We start from the raw sequence: 13,734 nt of genomic DNA, 5'->3' as shown, positions 1-13,734 counted from the left end.
GCGTGTGTGTGTGTGTGTGTGTGTGTGTGTGCTATGGTATTAATAATTTGAGACCATTTAACTGGTCAAACAAGATACATTGTTGTTTTATGGTTAAAAACAGGTGTTTAGAGTGCGTTCCCATCCATCCATCCATCCATCTTTAACCGCTTATCCGGAATCAGGTCGCAGGGGTAAACCGTCAATTTCCAACAGAGATTTCCAGTCTTCCAATTCCAGAGTAACATTATAGCAACCTCCTCCTGGAGGATCCCGAGGCGTTCCCAGGCCAGTGTGGAGATCTAATTCCCCCATCTGGTCCTTTAGTCTGCCTCGGGGTCTCCTCCCAGTGGGATGTGCAGCAAGGACCTCCCTAGGGAGCCGAAGTTTGCTCAGCATACAGAGCTTTGTCTTCTGACTCAGCTCTCTTTTCGTCACCACAGTGCGGTACATCGACTGCAATACTGCTCCTGCTGCTCCCATTCTCTGGCTGATGCGTTCCCACTGGACGCAAAACATATTAGTTGGAGCCGCTCGATTGCATAAAATGTCTTGACTTGGTGCGACGTTGCATCGAGTGGCGCGAACAAAGTGTTGTGTCACTATTATCGTTAGAGCCAATAGGCTCTATATGCACAGCAACTATATTGGAAATAAATTGGGCCTCTTCCTTAATACTTTCCTTCAGTTATCAATGATCCTAATTAAGGCTCTGTTCCATTCTGGTCAAACAGAGTCAGGGTTGTGTCATGTTGGCTCACTGGAAACACTCTGCTACACCAGTGGGTTTCAAACTGTGGTCCAGTGCAGGTATACACTCATGGTTCCTTGAGGGGGTTCCAATGGCCCCCTTACAGCTGTTTAAGAGTTATGAGGGTCCTCAAAATTAAAAATAAAGATGACCAGTGCACAGTAGAGGGACATATGTGGACATATATACAGGACATAGGCACAAGGTTTAAAGACGTAGTGAAATGAAGAATACGTTTTTCACACTTTTTAGAGCATATCTGCAGGTCATCATATGGGCATATACCCGGCATAGGCTACCTACAGTATAACAATAGATGCCAATTTTTGTTTTTGTGTTTTTTTTATATGAAAAGTTCAAGTTCCTTTAAACGAAAACGTGCTGTGTGATGACGTAATGCGCCTGCCCGGTGAATATAAATTAATCTTGATTTAATTTGATTTTGATTCGAGTGATTTGAGTTTGATTCTCATTGCTGCACGTTACTCAAAACAGCTGATTTTGATTACAGAACTACTCTATTTTTAATGTCATTCAAGATGACATCCACACGTTACAACAGTCTCTTAAGTGCTATTTAAGCAACCAATCGATGGACATAAAGCAAACTTGCTTTGCACATCTGTGCTACAGTATTGGTTCTCAGAATGATGGTAATAGGCAGAATGACGAGGAAAAATTGACATTTCTGCACAATGCTATATACTATACAGTACACACACACACACACACACACACACACGTACGCGCGTACGCACGCATGCACGCACACACACACACACACACACACACACACACACACACACACACACACACACACACACACACACACACACACACACACACACACAAGCCTTGTGCTGTGCAAAGTATAATCTGTCATCATCTGATGATGATGATACATTTGTGGCAGTCACTCATGGGTCAGGAGGAATATATATAGCGGTGTGTGTGTGTGTGTGTGTGTGTGTGTGTGTGTGTGTGTGTGTGTGTGTGTGTGTGTGTGTGTGTGCGTGTGTGTGTGTGTGTGTGTGTGTGTGTGTGTGTGTGTGTGTGTGTGTGTGTGTGTGTGTGTGTGTGTGTGTGTGTGTGTGTGTGTGTGTGCGTGCGTGCGTGCGTGCGTGCGTGTGTGTGTGTGTGTGTGTGTGTGTGTGTGTGTGTGTGTGCGCGCATGACTTTAACACTCTTCTCCCTCCTGGACAGGGAGCAAAGGCCTGCATCTCTGTCAAAAAAAAAAGAAAAAAAAAGAAGAGAAAAAGCCACCCAGACATGGTTCCACTTAAAGGCCTTTGATTGGGTAACACATGTTACTGTAGCATCATGAATGAATGTGCCTTTTGTTTTCCCCCCTCTCTTCCCCTGCTGTCGCTGCGCGGACCGCGCTGAGGGAGACGCCGTGAGCACGAGACAACTTGAGAAAGTCCTATAACGCTTAACACATTCTGTACGGGGACCCCTTTTTGGTGTTTTGGGTTTCTATATGTCAGTCGTTCTTCGACGTTTCAAAAATAGCAGACCTACAAGCTTGTAGCGCGCCACTCGGTGGCGCGCTATGAGCTTGTAGATCTGCTATTTTTCAATAGCTAAAGCATAACATAATGCTAACACTGAAAGGGGTTCCCGCCCACAATGGGTTTAGCATTGGGTTATGCTTCAGCTATTGAAAAATAGCAGATCTACTAGCTCATGTAGCGTGGCACTGAGTGCCGTGCTATACGAGCTTGTAGGTCTGCTATTTTTGAAGAATCCTGAAAATGTGACGCAAATCTTTGAATATATTCTTTCAGAGTGAACGTTTTTAACTCAAATATTTGCTTCTGGGGAGGGGTCCCTGGAACAACACCTCTTCAGATGGGGGTCGGAGGCCAAATACATATAATTCTGGGTGTCCTTGACATGAAAGTGTTTGAGAACCACCTACATAATAGAAACATGAGGTTTTTCAGAAAACTGGCAGGATTTAGAAGACATTTGTAGAATCGGTCTCGGTCAAAATGGGTTAACTGGTGATTTACGCCCTTTTTGAAATGACTGAACGTTTTGTCTCCATGGCTACTGGGAACGTACCGTGCAAGCCAGTTGGTTCTTCTCGCACATTTTCTTTTTTTAATCCAGTCAGATGACAGGATAACCCAACATAATTAGTTGGGCAGAAAACCTCTTATCTTCATATTTTAACTTGTTGTGTTTTGTTGGTACATTGACGCCTTACTTACTGTAGCCGTCACACAAAGTAGCAGATCTGCAAGCTCAAAACGTGGCACGAAACGACGTGTTTTGAGCTTGTAGATCTGCTACTTTCGCTCTTTTTTAATTTCATTCCCTGTAAAGTAACATTTTTGGACATACAGGATGAGGTTTCCACCCAACAGAGACAATAATTATTATGATGTTTAGGACTATTTCTTTGCGTCAAGGACGCCGTCTGACTTCGTAATTCCAAACAATGATGGAATTTTGAAAGTTGTGGCGTGACCGACCTGAGCATCCAATGGAGTTAGGACATTTAGTCAGAAGTGGGGTTTTTTTTACTCCAAGGAACAGCAATATCCGTGTTCACCTATGTGTGTGCCTATATGTGTTCATGAGCACCAGTATGACTGACTACCAGTAGGGGTGCTGTTGTGCCAGAAACAGAGAGAGAGAGAGATAGTATTAGTGCTGCACTGTTGCCTGCTAATGAGAGAGAGAGAGAGAGAGAGGAGAGGGGGGGGGAGGGGAGTTGCACCACTCAGTTCACACGGGTGTGATTTTACTTTCTGTGTGGAGTTTGCATGTTCTCCCCGTCCCCAAGGTATATACCCCTCACAAAAAACATGCAGTAATTCTGGTCTCTATACCGCCTCCCCCTGGTCAGCCAGGGCACCTGATGGAATGGAAAGGAACTGGTTGGAATAACGTGCTCCTTCCACACGGCTATACGTTCTACCAGGGGGAAACTCCACACCCCTATCAGGTGAAAAGACCCCTGTCATGCATGGAAGGAAGCATGAGCTCAGTTTTGGGGCTCTCCCCAGGTTGGCATGCAGAGGAAGAATAGTGCCCAGGATTACAGTTTAGACAATAAGGCACCGGGTAAAAACATAAATGGGTTAAAATGAAAATAATAATAAATAAATAAAAACTGATTTTTAATTATTTTGTTTGGTTAAATATTTGCACAACTCACACACATCTAGATGTACATTTATACATACACAAACGTAAATTGGAAAATTGAGATAGCTGGCTTATGTCCGACAACAGAAATACAATTCCAGAAATTCCATAAATAAACGATCTATATATACAAGCTCCTATAGATCTGCTTGTAGATCTGCTTAGTTGGGGTCATATAGGGAGACTGTTTTTTTGTCTCTTGTCACAGGCTAAAAGGTCAGGGAACCTGTCCGAACCACTGCACTACAGTATATCAACAATGATGTGGATATGCACTGTCCTATTAAAAGCCCTTCAACAATTAATGTAATAAGGGATTATACTGTAATACGGTCTGTCTCAAGTTCTCCACAGAACAGTGTGTGTATCTGGATCAATATAAATGATATGCCATCTGATTTGTCTGATTGTAATGTGGCACATGTGTTGATGTGTAGCTCGTGGTGAAATGAGCAATTTTAATTGTGGCATTTCCTGGTTCAACAGAGCAGTGGTTCTCAAAGTGGGGCCCGGGGACCTGTTGGGGGACCCCAGTCAGGGGTCCTTTGTTCAAGGGACCGACCAGCGAAATGTGTTAAATCACAGTCATTTTTAAATACTGTAGGCCTATACATTGGCTATTAAAAAATCAGATCAACAGTACAAGATCAGCCCCATACTACCCGGATGGGTAAAAAAACACGAGTTGGCTATTGCCATAAAAGGCTGCACAATTTCCATAGGTAACAAGACAACTCACCCCGTTTCTGTTTTCCTCCCAGAATTTTCCCCAGTGAGGGGTGGGAGAGGCTGGACAGCAGACGGCTGGACTTTGAATTTCTCTAACTATAAATTTTCATGACAGCAGACAGCCTAAGTACAAATATAATCTATGAAAAGCTACTACAGTGAAGTCTGTTCACAGAAGTTGTTGTAGGATATGTGGGGATTATCTGACGAGATACCATTTGAGTGTGCAAAACCTTATTATAGGCCTACTAAATAATACTAAATTGTTTATAGGGTCAATATAAGTAAAATAATATAGCCTTTCCACAGGAGTATCTTTTTATATTTTTCCAAAAAGAATACAAACAGTCAATAGCATATTACAAAGTTATCCCCCTCACTGGTGAAAATTCCGGGAGGAGAAACGGCCAAGCACCGGGGTGAGTTTTCGCTCAAATCACATCGCACGACAACGGGGCGAGAGACATAAGAGACATAAGAGACAGAGCGAGAGATAAACACTAGACAGTAAGTTCTTCTTCGGTTCGCTAAAACATGACATATTTTGGACATATAGTTTGAATGGTAATTAATCATGATTAATTCTTTTTTTGCTGTGATTAACTTGATTAAAAAAGAATCGTTTAAATCGACAGCCCTAATATATATTTACACACACACACACACACACACACACACACACACACACACACACACACACACACACACACACACACACACACACACACACACACACACACACACACACACACACACACACACACACACACACACACACACACACACACACACACACACACACTTTCTGCCACTGTCCTTGAGTAACATTCACCCGGTTGCCTTGTCCCTACCTTGTCCCTTAATTAATAGACCACAGGGTCACACTGCCCTCTAGTGGTCAAAATAGGGAAGTGACTCCTCATGCAGTTTCTGGCTTCGCAGGGCAACAATACATCTGTAGAAAACACAACATGGAGTCGAGTCACTGTGATCTGTTGCGATGCTGTTACAGGCATAGTAGCAGTAGTCTACTGGAAGCCCCCATATGTCCCATGTTAGACCCAGAAATGTTGTATTAGTATAAACTGAATGATTCAAATGTAATTTTAGCAGATGAGATTAAGCTTGGTTGTTCCAAGCATTAGTTTTGCACAAAAAAAGTGTCTATGGCTGTTGATACAGAATCACAGTTATCATATAGGTAAACCCTACTGGAAACTTGTAATGCAAAATCATTATTGTTACGTTTAGGAATAAATAGGGTTAGGTTATACCGTTACTGAGGTTAAGGTTATAGGAATAAGGTATAACGTTCAGGCATACTGAGGTCAAGTTTAAATAGGTTTAGGTAGCCTATAGTTTTACTGAGGTTAAGTTTGGGAATATGGTTAGGCGGGGCTAGGCAGTTTTACTGAGGTTTAGGAATAAGGTTAGGATTAGGTATAGTTTAGAGTAAATTAGACTAGTTTGGGGTGACCGCTTTTGTATTCACATTATCAATGAAGGTCGATTTGACAGACATATGAAATTACTTGGTTTTGATGCAGTCAAAATTTCAATATTTTGCATCCCAAATAATGTCCATTGACCTTATGCAGACCGCGTCCATCTTGTCCATAATGTCCATTGACCTTATGCAGACCGCGTCCATCTTGTCCATAATGTCCATTGACCTTATGCAGACCGCGTCCATCTTGCCAGCAAGATGCTAACTAGGTGCAACTTCAACTGGGAAGTTGCACCTTGCTGACAAATGGATGCGGTCTGCATATTGTCCAACCTTTTCTGCACGAGTAGGCTAGTGACTTCAACCACTTATCTATGCTGCTGTTTTTTTTCCCCAGCTCTTATAAAACAGTTACAGACCTGTATAAGTATAACCCCCTCAAGGAAACCAGAGCATTCCTGCTGTACCCCACTGACCAATTAGAGTTGAGATGCTGGTGCTTTTGGTTTGACTTGTAGGCTAACCACTTGGTGGTGCTATAGAGAACAGTGGTTCCCGAACTTTTTTCATGCATGTGAAGGACCACCAAATTGACACTAATCAGCCCGCGGACCCCCAGATATGTGCCAGGGGCTCCCACGAGAGAAGATTTGTACGGCTCTAGCAGTGATTCTCAACCTGTTTAATTTCAAGGACATTAGTCTACAGACTCCCCCCCATGTAATGGCATTTCTATCTCTGGGACCCCAATGTGTATTGTAAAAATCAAAGTTAATTTAACTCTGAGAGTGTACAAATGTGTACATTTGTAAACTCTCTGAGTCACAGACCTATAAGGGTCCATTTGGTTACAAACTATAATTTAGCTGGGGACCCCCTGGAACTCCCTCAGGGACCCCTGGCGGTCCCCGGGCCCCACTTTGGGAACCACTGCTATAGAATATCAACTGGGTTGTCTCAGCTATAATTCCCTGCTACAATGCTTGAAGAGAGATGAGAGGCGATGATATCACTGCATTCAAACTGGGTCACACACACACGCACACACACACACACACACACACACACACACACACACACACACACACACACACACACACACACACACACACACACACACACACACACACACACACACACACACACACACACACACACACACACACACACACACACACACACACACACACACACACACACACACACACACACACACAGCCTATTCTCATGACCTCTGGTGGTCAGTGGTGGACAAAGCATTCAACCACAGAGTTAAAGAGACAGATACACTCCTGGTCAAATATTACTCAACTATAGCCTACAAGTGAAAGTCAAATTTGTAGGGTACTCGATTCAAAGTACTTGATGAAACTTGGGGGAAAATGGAGGGACGGTTAAAAAAAAACAACACTCAAGTCACAAAGGAGATAAGAGGTTTCTGCCCAACAGCAACGCTATAGTTAGTTGTTTTTTGTTTGTTTCTTACTTTAGTGGAGTATTTCCAATTTGTAATACGTTTACTTCTACTCCACTATAATTATTTAAAAACTTGAATGACTGGTTACTTTTTAGACTCCGAGCTGTATTAGTAAACATAAATACATACATTAACGATTAATGATTAACCAATATTTCAGCCATTTGAAATTAGCCAATCTATACAAGCTAATAGCCGATACAAGCTAATACAATATACTCTCAAGTAAAAACAATTGAGTAATTTTCCCACCACTGATTCAGGGTCAGCATCATCTGGCTCTAAATCATCATCACTTCAAAAAAATCCGTCCTTACTGTAATTTAATGACTTGAATGTATTCCTCGAAGTCTCTTCACTCTGTCTCTCCATGCAATAATAAAACAGAACCTGACGACTCATTGTTCTCTTGCATTGTTTCTCACAGACGGCGCAACTTCAATTGAGATGAAATAAAACCATTGTTAGCATACATAAGCCTACAGTACAGTATATGTCAAGGACGCCCAAAATGCACTGCGTTTTGGCGGCGTGGACCCCCATCCGAAGTGATTTTGTACCAGTGACCCCCGTTAGAGAGAATTTGGGGAACCCCTTTTGGTGTTAGCATTATGTTATGCTTTAGCGAAGAACCACTGACATAGAAACATAGCTTTTTCAGAAAAGTGTCAGGATTTAGAAGACATTTTTAGAATCTGATCCCATGAGGTCAGCAATGCATATTTATTGTTCCACACATACAAAGAAGGTTCCCAACCTGTTTGGACTGGCTCCTATACAGTATGCGATGTTGGTCACAAAATAAACACATCCAATGTCTTGCACAAGTTCCTGTATGGTTCTTCCGTGGTGAGAGCAACCATCCTCACCATGTCTACACAGCACCATGCAGCATGCAGTCTAGAAGACGCCAAAGTCCAACACAAAAACACAGCAGGGCAGAGCTTTGTGCCCAAAGTTGTCCTGCTGATTGATCTGTTTGCACTGTTGTGTTCCTTAGTTGTATAGTTGATTTACTTTAGCTGTCTGTGTTTAATTTACTTTACTGCGTTCCTTTTATTTTGAAGTTAGTGTTTCCTAACCTAATCTATAAACAATGACCACTCAGCCATACATTATCCCTTACATAGCCAACATATGGATAAAGTTGTTAAGATGATTGTGCAGGGTACTTGAGGGGGTTCCGGGGGGTCCCCAGCTAAAGTAGTTGCAAAAGCTTCTAAAAGCTTCAATGGCGTCACAACGTGACGCGTTTTTAGCTTGTCGATTCTCTATTTCCGTCTTCTACATCGTCTTCTTCTTTTCTTGTTTCTGTCTGACTTTGTGTGTGCGAGGTTTTAATTATCTTGTTGTGTCGTGGTTTCCAAACAATAACATGTGAAAGGCCAAAAGGCCAAAAAATGGCACAACACTCAAATAAAACACTTTAATTAAAAATTCATTGAAAAGTTACCAGTTCACTCTATAGCCATTCGCAGTCCTACTCTTCCATGTCGCCTTTTTCCAACCAAAAATCACACCCGTGTGAAGTGAGTGGTGCAACTCCGTGTGGGGGTTCCCCGGAAGTTCCAGACTCACAGGAACACGCCCAGGGCCGGCCTGGTTCTGGCCTGAGTCCGGAATGGTTGAGAAATGACAGAGTCACTGTGTGTGTGTGTGTGTGTGTGTGTGTGTGTGTGTGTGTGTGTGTGTGTGTGTGTGTGTGTGTGTGGCTGCGCAACAGTGACACTCGGTGGTGAAAACTAAAAACGCTATTTTTGTGCTCGGACACAGCCAGCCAGCCAGCCAGGGACCCATGGACACACAAAGTTGAAAAACAGCGCCCAACGGAGTCAACAGTCTGACCCGAGAGACTAGTTTGGAGGTAGACTGTATGTGTACTGTATGTTCTCAATGTGATCTATGAAAAACTCGTCCATTCGTAGAGAGCAACATTGTGTTTTATTTATTTGGCCCTGTGTGGCAATCTCCCATTGTGTTTATCTTCATTTTTAATGACTTTTAAAAAACGATGGGATGTCAAACACACTCACAGATGCACATTAGACTCCGCAAATAACCAGTAAACAAGGTAAGACTGCTTTCATCTTTTATGACCCGGACACATGGAACAAACTCCAGGACTCTCTGAAACTGGATTGATTGATGTGAGGACACAAGGACTGCACCTGCTTTGCGTAGCCCTTATTTATCTGCATTGTGATATGTTTAATGTTTTTAATTGTGATCATGTTATACTTGCAGGGGGTCCTTGAAAAAGAGAGCTGGCTCTGAATGGTTTTCCCTGAACAAACGCAATACAAAATAAAATATCAGTCCAACTGTCACAATGTTGGACTCTGTGTGCTCCCTCCTCCTGTGAGTTATGCCCTAGCTGCCCTGGCTGTGAGTTATGCCCTAGCTGCCCTGGCTGTGAGTTATGCCCTAGCTGCCCTGGCTGTGAGTTATGCCCTAGCTGCCCTAGCTGTGAGTTATGCCCTAGCTGCCCTGGCTGTGAGTTATGCCCTAGCTGCCCTGGCTGTGAGTTATGCCCTAGCTGCCCTGGCTGTGAGTTATGCCCTAGCTGCCCTAGCTGTGAGTTATGCCCTAGCTGCCCTAGCTGTGAGTTATGCCCTAGCTGCCCTGGCTGTGAGTTATGCCCTAGCTGCCCTAGCTGTGAGTTATGCCCTAGCTGCCCTTTCCAGTTAAGTGCGCCATTGTCTTTTCTCCAACTTTGTTTTGTTCTTTTCCGTGTGCAGAAGGCAAGGCAAGGCAAGGCAAGGCAAGGCAAGGCAAGGCAAGGCAAGGCAAGGCAAGGCAAGGCAATTTTATTTATATAGCACCTTTCATACACAAGGCAATTCAAAGTGCTTTACAGAATAAAAACAAATACAGAGTGCAACAGTGCACTTTAAAATGAATACAGATTATAATAGATACAATTAAAATAAGATATAAGAGCATATAAATTATAACAAATACTCCCACCTTTAATAGAAACAGAAAACACAGCTAATTTAAAGTCCAGGCAAGACCTAGCTGTTATTAGTACACATCACTGGGATAGGCAATGTTAAATAAATACGTTTTTAAATTGGACTTAAAAACGGCTATGGTTGGGGATTTCATGATGTAACCTGGAATATGTTATTCCAGGTTTGTGGTGCATAATAGTGAAATGCTGCTTCACCATGTTTTGTTCCAACTATCGGGTGAACTATCAGTAGGCCAGCCCCAGATGACCTAGGGTCAGGAAAAGTCTTTGTTTTCCTATTTGTTCCCTTAGACCCAAATCACACCAATGATTTACCATAATATGCAACTCCTTGCAAAATTCAACTAATTCCAGCGGGTACAGTACTTAGTTTAGACAGTATAGGCCTACTTGGTTTAGACTAGTCATTGGTTAGACCAGTCATTAGTCCTACAACTACTTGACCAAGAAGGGTGCTTTGAGGTGTGCTGAGCTTCAACAAATATCTGTTTCCATGCAGTTCCACAGCAATGATTTTCTGCAACTGACGTAGCGTGTTTTTGCGACTTAATGTAAAGAGACACACACCCCACACCAGACACACACATACACTAGAGCCGGATAGTGTGACACACACACGCACGCGCAAACGCATGCACACGCGCATGCACACGCGCACACAGAGTAGGTTTAGTATAGTATTTAGTTCATTTAGTGTTCATTTTATGTTTCTTCAGAACTTCACACCAATCCAATCCATTGAATCCAACCCCAAACCTGATCCTAAACTGGGGGTAAATATAGGCATGCTGCATGCAGCATGACCCCCATTTTTTTAAAGTCCTACCTTTACTGTTGTGTGTTCTTGACACATTATTTTCACAAAGTTTCAAGAATAGCAAGAATACATCTACAAGCTCATTGCATCACGATGATGTGCGATACAACATGTTATGAACTTGTAGGTTGTCATTTCGGCATAGTCAAACGAGACACATACTGTAGGCTATACAGTATAGTACGTAAGTAGTGTGTGCATGCTTGTGCCTGCCTGCATGTGTGTGTGCATGCGCAGATGTAAGGGTTGGTAACTGCTGATGTAAAACTGTTCGTCATTCAAGTTTATGTAAACAAAAATGTAATATCTTTTTAACCTTTAGTTCTCCCTGACTCTAATTCTATGTAGCAGCTGTAAACAAGTGTGGTTTTTTTGGACTCATTGTCTTGTGTTTGTTGGCTGGACAGAGTGTCTCCCGGCGTTCCATACAAAGGGGTTTCCCTGCATCAATCACAGGGCTTAATGTCATGCCGTTATTTACAGTCACTCAAAGATGGCACCCATTGGGGCGTCGGCCTATTCCAATGCTGGCCCACTCGGGGCCATGCATGTGTGTCGTGAACGATGAAAGTGGGAAATACAATAATACATGATCATCATGACCTAAATCAAATCAAATCAAATCAAATCAAATCATTTGTTTATAAAGCACATTTAAAAACAATTTCCATTGTGCACAAGTGCTGTACAGAACATCTCCTCAACATGACGGGCACAGACAATAGGTGCGCAACAACATATATACAGACAATAAAAAAAACACATTTATGAGCAAACTGAAGTCATCACATAGGTTAGGAATAATCATAATAATGGGTTAAAAACAAACAAATTAAACAATATCACGGACAATCAAACACTTGGGAGTAAATCAGGGTTAGTAGGGGATGGTGTTCCGTATACATATATTATAAAAACATAGATGCCTCACTGGCCGTTCATTGGAGCGACATGTCTCCCAATGAATGCAGCAAGTCAAGAGAAGTGCAGCGCTGAAGGCTTTTCTTTTGTTTTAACAAGTCTTTATAGCAGTCACGACGATATACATTACAATACAAAATAAGACAAACAAACAAACACAAACAAAGTTATTAACAATACAACATCAGAGCCAGGGGGGATTACTAACAGAAAACAGAGTGAACACAGAGCAACAGTTCTCCGCAGCTTTCTTATTTAGCCCATTCTATACGGGAACCCATTTTGGTGTTAGCATTATGATATGCTTTGAAAAATAGCAGATCTACAAGCTCATAGCGCGCCACTCGGTGGCGCGCTATGAGCTTGTAGGTCTGCTATTTTTGAAAAATCGAAGAGCGACTGACATACATGTCCCAGCTATAAATGGCATTAAATGGGGGTCAGTAGCCTCTGCATGTCAAACTGTGGGGTCCATTTCAAATGGGGTCTTGCCCTGATCATTAATTTCAGGGCAAGACCTCGACCTCGCGCGTGCCGACTCGGCCCCCAGCCTGGTACCGTAGTCAAAATATGGCCCTTGAGGAAAATTAATTGGGCCTAGGGGCTGCGACAGAGAAGGCGCGGTCTCCCCTATAAGCCTCAATTTGGTCGGTGGAACCTCCAGTACCTCCAGGTCTGTTGATCTGAGGTGCCTAGTGGTGATTTACCATGTCAGTAATGTAGGTGCATGGGGGCTAGTCCGTTCAGGGCTTCGTAAACAAATAAAAGTGTCTTAAAATCTATTCTAAATCGCACCTACAGTATATCCCTCCTACTTCTCATACTGTACAGTACACCTTCTGTTCTCAGCCTTATTGGAACTAAATAATTATTCAGCCTCTTCCTTACTGCCTTGAGTGCCTTCACAGGTCTTACCCATTATACTAATTAAGGCTCTGTTCCCTTTAGTGTAGCACAATGGTTCTCAAACATTCTTAATTGCATGGACCGCCATAACGAGAGTGTGTACAAATTTGGTTCCATTTGTTCACTATCAGAGTTACACGCCTGTAAGGGTCCATTTGGAACCCTGCGCTCATTTCCCTGGACCACACTTTGAGACCCAGAGAGTTTCCAGTGAGCCAACGTGACACAACATCAGGACCCTGACTCTGAAATTCTGAATGACCAGAATGGAACAGAGCCTTCATTAGTATCATTGGTAACACCTGTGAAGGAAGTAAGGAGGCTTTCCAATATGGCTGCTGTGGCCTTTGCCTCCATCCCAACAAGAATATGTAGCCTACTTTGAATTGCAATACTTTTTAAGAGCAAGTACTGCAGTACTTTGACTCAAGTACACATTTGACAGAGCAACTTGCACGTATAAGGTGTGTAATGTTTGACGCCAGAAGTATCTATACTTTGACTTAAAGGTATATTCAGTGATTTCACTTAATTCAAATATCACTTATTTTTTGCTTTGTTGTGATAATCCTCC

Source organism: Protomyctophum parallelum (genome assembly GCF_964188405.1).
Source record: "Protomyctophum parallelum genome assembly, chromosome: 15".
Taxonomy (NCBI): domain Eukaryota; kingdom Metazoa; phylum Chordata; class Actinopteri; order Myctophiformes; family Myctophidae; genus Protomyctophum; species Protomyctophum parallelum.
The sequence above is the reverse complement of the archived record's forward strand: the minus strand, read 5'-3'. Positions refer to the sequence as shown.